Source organism: Microtus oregoni, unplaced genomic scaffold (genome assembly GCF_018167655.1).
Source record: "Microtus oregoni isolate MIOR12 unplaced genomic scaffold, Mior012 000000F_ref0000247, whole genome shotgun sequence".
Lineage (NCBI taxonomy): Eukaryota > Metazoa > Chordata > Mammalia > Rodentia > Cricetidae > Microtus > Microtus oregoni.
In genome coordinates this window covers 94,604,848-94,610,847 of record NW_024543059.1, presented here as the reverse complement: position 1 = coordinate 94,610,847, position 6,000 = coordinate 94,604,848, and positions in this window count along the sequence as shown.

Genomic DNA, 6,000 nt, shown 5'->3' with positions numbered 1-6,000 from the left:
AGCTGCCCACTCTCTGGGTTGGAAAAGCTTGTCTGTTTAAACCAGACACAAAGTCGTTGCCTCCACCATGAGTGCCAATAGAAAATGTCCTAGTTGTCCAGATTCTGTCCTCTGGAAATGTTCAGGCACCAAAAGCCTGTTGAACACTCATGGGGCTCAGGAACTGAACTGACCTCCAGAGCCGCTGTGAAGATAGTGAACCCACCTTCAAGGGAGTCTAGCATCCCTAGTGGAACAGATGTGCAACCCCCACCCAGGGCTTTGTGACGTCACCAAGACTCTACTTATGTCATAGAACCCCTCATAGGCTGGTTTCTTCACTAGTTACCCACAGAAGAGTCCAGCATCCAGGTCCTAAAATGCTGCTCATACAACCATCTGGAGACAAAAAATAAAATTCCTTCTCATCTTCTCTATTACATGGGTCACACTCTGGCCCAAGCAACTCACTCCCAGTATCTTTATTTTCTGAAAAAGTCTCTGGTTTCTGAGTCAACAACTCACTTGAAGGTTTTTTTTTTCCTAGCTCCTATTTCTCCCTTGGTTATCTTTTTAAATTTTTTAATTACTTTATAAATAATACCATTCAAGATTTCCACTTCCCTCCCGCTTCACTGCTAACCCTCCCCCCCTCCACCTCCAGCCCTAAAGGAGGGCAGGGTACCCTGCCCTGTGAGAAGTCTAAGGCCCTCCCCTATCCATCCAGGAATAGGAGGGTATGCATCCAAACAGACTAGGATCCAAAAAAGCTAGTACATGCAGTAGAGAAAAATCCCAGTGCCATTATCATTAGCCCCAATCGTCAGCCACATTTAGAGGATCCAGAATGATCCCATGCTCGTTCAGTCCCAGTCCAGCTGGAGCTGGTGAGCTCCCATTAGCTCAGGTAAACTGTCTCAGTGGGTGGACCAACCCCATGTGGTCCTGACTTCCTGGCTCATCTTCTCCCTCCTTCTGCTCTTCAACTGAACTTTGGGAGCTCAGTCTAGAGCTCCAATGTGGGTCTCTGTATCTATCTATTATCAGTTGCCAGACGAAGGTTGTATGGTGATATTCAAGATAGTCATCAGTCTGAATACAGGACAAGGCCAGTTGAGGCACCCTCTACTCCACTGCCCAGGGTCCTAGTCGGGGACATCCCCGTGGACACCTGGGAACCCCTCTAGAGCCAAGCCTCTTGCCAACCCCAAAATGGCTCCCTCAATTAAGGTATCTTCTTCCCTGCTCCCATATCTGTCCTTCCTCCATCTCAACCATCCCACTCCCCAAAGCTCTCCCCAAACCTCCCCTTCTCCATTCTCTCTCCCCCTCTTCTCTTCCCCCATTACCACCCCCACTCCCATACTCCCAACTTTTTCCTGGTGATATTGTCTGCTTCTAATTTCCAGGAGGGGAGATATATATATATATATATATATATATATATATATATATATATATATATATACACACACACACACACACACACACACACATATATATATATATATATATATATATTTCTTTGGATTCATCTTATTATTTAGCTTCTCTAGAATCATGAACTATAGGCTCATTGTCCTTTGTTTATGGCTAGAATCCACTAATGAGTGAGTACATACCACATTCTTTTCATCTGGATTATCTCACTCAGGATAGTGTTTCTATTCTCATTCATTTGCATGCAAAATTCAAGATGTCATTGTTTCTTTTACCGCTGAGTAGTATTTTAATGTGTATATATTCCACATTTTCTTTATCCATTCTACCATGGAGGGGCATCTAGGTTGTTTCCATTTTCTGGGTATTAGAAATAATGTTGCTATGAACATAGTTGAATAAATGCTTTTGAAGTATGATTGGGCATTTCTTGGGTATATTCCCAAGAGTGATATTTCTGGTTCCTAAGGTATGTTAACTCCCAATTTCCTGAGAAACCGCCACACTGATTTCCAAAGTGGTTGCACAAGTTTTCATTCCCACCAGCAATGGATGAGTGTTCTAAAGGGAAATTTCTTAAAAGATGAAAAAGAAATGACTAAGAAAATAGCTGTTGAGAAAATTCAAATTAAACTACTTTGAGATGTCATTTTCTCTCAGTAGAATGGCCAAGATAAATAAAACAGAAAGCAGCATATGGTTGTGAAGATGTGGGGAAAGGTAAAATGTTTCCTTAACAATTGGAGTGCAAGCTGGGATATTGCTTATGAACATCAGCATAGAGATTCCTCCAAAAATTTGAAAATTTATCCTCAAAACAGTCCAACGATCCTACTCTTGGGCATATCTCCAAAGGACTCCATATACTTTGTCATCATGGTTATTGCTGCACTAGTCTTAATAGTTCATAATTGGAATCAATCAATACATCCAAAACTGACAAAAGTATCATGAAAATATGGAACATTATTGGGCAAGTGTCTAGGCAGAAAAGTCAACAGTCAGGTGAGCCAGTCAGGCCCATAAATGCCCACACCATGTCCAGCCATTTCTTGAGAGAACTGGAATGATGTCAGTGGCACATGTTACCACCAAGGGCCATGAAGAAGTTCATGGTCTTTCCTGTAGCCTAAAGCTATGTCCATAGGCTGTAATGCCTCTTTGTGTATGTGTATGTGGTGAGCATTTTGATGTGAAAAGTTTGACACGCCATCTGAGGCCCTGGTGATGCCCAGGTTATTCCTGCCACAGAGAGTCATGTCTTGGCCCATAGTCCTAGTGTAGCTGGGGTCTGTGTTGATGTCATTGGCTCCTGTTATCACCTAAGGCCATGCAGATGCCCACGGTCTGTGATGCAGCCTGAAACCATATAGACGTCATGTGCAATCTCCAGGGGTCACATTGTTGTGAGTGGTCTGGGCTGCTATCTTAGTCCATGCTGATGTCTGGTGTTCTAGGAAGCCTTTGAGGTCCTTGTCTATGTCCAGGACTCTACTGTATCATTAAATCATGTTATTGTCTGTGCCTTTCATAAAAATGATGTGCAAACCCATGATTCCTGTCTGCTCCTGTTGGCAGTGAAGAGCAAGGAAGCTAATTTTGTTGTGATATTGATAGTGCAGATGCACAGTTGAGAGGGAGGGACATAGAAGGCTTCTGTGACAACCCTACTTGCAACCCCACCCCCAAGTAAAAGCCTAGACAGGAAACCACCAAATAAAATTCTTAAAAAGTGTGATGGAAATGTGGAAGAGTAGCTCTTCATAACTGATGGCATCAGAAGTTGGGGGAGAGGATTCGGTTCTATTTAAGGATCATTTTACTAAGAGTTCAGTCATGAGTATATAGATAACCCAAAGTGGACTTGTATTTTTGTTATTTTTTCTTTATTTTCTTATGCTTATATTTAACTTCTTTTGTGGGGTAAGTCAGAAGGGAGAGTGAATATGGAAATACTGGGAAGAAACTGTGACTGGGGTTCATGATGTGAAACTCCCAAGGAGCAAATAAAATGTTATGGGGAAAATAAACAATGAAGAAAGACAGAACATTAAACACAGTGGAATATTATTCAATTGTTAAGAAAAAAATTAAACTTACAGGAAAATAGATGGAGCTACAAACAATCACCCTAAGTGATATTGCTCCAGACTCTTAAAGACAAATATTGACTTTCCCGATGAACATGGATATTAGCTTTTAAACTTTAGATATATGTGTGTTGCAATCTGAAAATCCCCGAAGTTAGTTACCTAGTAATGGACAAGGAAGTAGAAGGGCTTTTTCTAAGAATGGATAAAAGGAATATAGAATTTTGTAGAGATGATGGGGAAACTAGAGTAGAAGGATTAAACTGAGAGGCGTGCAGGGGAGAAGGGTAAAAAGAGAATAGAGGGAGACAAAACAGCACACTGCGCCTTTAGAAAAGCAACATAGAAACCTACCACCATAAAAGCTTCCTAAAATACTCAAATACCTTAAGGGAATTTACATGGAGTTTCCATATAACTTGGGAGAGAATACTTCCAAAAGGAGATCTTATTCTACCAAATAAAACTTCCAGGAATGGTTTATACCTTTTTGATTCCTTGGGCAAAAGGTCCCCTTGACATCTCCACAAACATCACAGCCTATTTTCAAAGATGTTTGGTTACTCTCCATAACCTGCTGTTAAGACTCTGTTGCTGAAGACACAACTTATTTATGCCTTGGAATATGGAGAAATTGAGTTGCTATCCAGCTGAAGCTTGACTGTTACTGATAAACATTCATAGTACTGAAAGTCACTTTGTATGCTACCAGAGAAGAAAAGTAATCATCAATAAATATCACACAGCTACAAGCTTTGTAACCTACAGTAGCAACCTGATTGCAGGATATGCTAGTGCAATTGTGGCACAGATGTCATGGGAGTAACCAATCAGCTTTAAAATTAGATTTAAAGCTTCCTTCATGAATTACATTCTATATCTGAAACTGCTAAAGTGGGCAACAATTGGAGAATAGATAGTTGATATGTCCTTTGGGAAAACTTACAAATATCATTCTGCTAAGGGAACATAGCAATAAAATGACTTCTAACAACAAATAATTATATCCACGATCTGAGTATCACTCAACCCTCATCAGTGTAGCCGCTTCTTATACTAGATGGTATAAGGTCCTCTAATATCCCTGGTATCTTTTCCAATGGAATTTGTCTTGTTCTAAAAATAAAAATTTGTGAACATGCAAAAAAAAAAGAAACTTCCCTTTAGTTTTATAAACTCTTTAAAATTTTTTCTGTGTTTTCTAGATATTCAGTTGTTAAAATTTATTTACAGATTTAAATACTTCACTTTATCAGAATTATAATATGAGTTTTTTTCCCGTGCTGTATGCTACCACTTTGTTCAAATGGTCTTGTGCTTTGCTGTAGGAAGAATTTGAGGTTCCTGAAGTCTCACTTAGTAATTGGGGTCTTAATGCCTGTGCTATCAGTGTTTTGTTCAGAGTTCTTTCCTGTGGCAATGAATCCCAGTCTATTCTGCATTTGCTCTTCTTTCAGATTCATTATGTCTGGTCTTACAATGATGCCCATGGTCCATTATAGTTGACGTCTGCATTACACTTATCTTTATATATTATAAGCAACTGAAATCTTTGCCAGAAATCTTTCGATATTATGACACAATGACTAGAGGCCTCCGAGTGACCTAAGAATGAATAATTTGTACCTACAAGTTACATTATAATATTAAATTCTATTGCAAGACAATTTTGGAGTCATTTTACAGAACAGCTACAGGCTGGGTGTCCTGAGACTGGTCCCACAAGTGAGCACTTTTATTTTTAACAAACTGAGAACCAGGTTATACTTAGAAATATATATGTATATCCATATAGATATTTGCATGATACAAGCATTAATGAAAAGGGGGGTCATGAATTTGAAACAGAAATGAGGGGTATAAGGAAGGCTTTGATGGAGTAAAGAGAAAAAAGAAATGTTATAACCATTACAATCTCAAAAATAAAAAAATAATTTGAAATTTATTTAAAAAAAAACAAAATTAGATCATTTTTTACATGGTCCTGTCTTCTACTTCTTTTTTTTCACATGTCTGAGACTAGTTTACTTGGTGTTTTCTGAGTGATTACTTTGTTTTATATTTTTCCCCTTTTAAATTGAAAATAGGTTCTTTCTCATCCAATAAATTTATCCGTGTTCTAGTTTCCCCTCCCTCTCATCCTACATCCTCCCCAACTAGCCTTCCCTCTGGATCCACTCCCTATTTGTCTATCATTAGAAAAGAGCAGCCTTCTAAAAGATAACAACAATGCATATGAAAATGAAGCAAAACCATCACATTGACATTGGACAAGGCAAACCAAAAGAAGGAAAAGAGCCAAAGAGAAGGTTGAAGCTCCAGAGACCCACTGCTTCACAAACTTGGGACTTCCATGAAAATACTCAATGGAAAGCTGTCATCTATTTGCAGAGGAACTGGCACTACCCTGTGGAATCCCTGTGCTTGTTGCTTCAGTCTTTGTGAGTTCCCATGAGCTCTGCTCAGTTGATTGAGATGCCCTTGCTCTCCT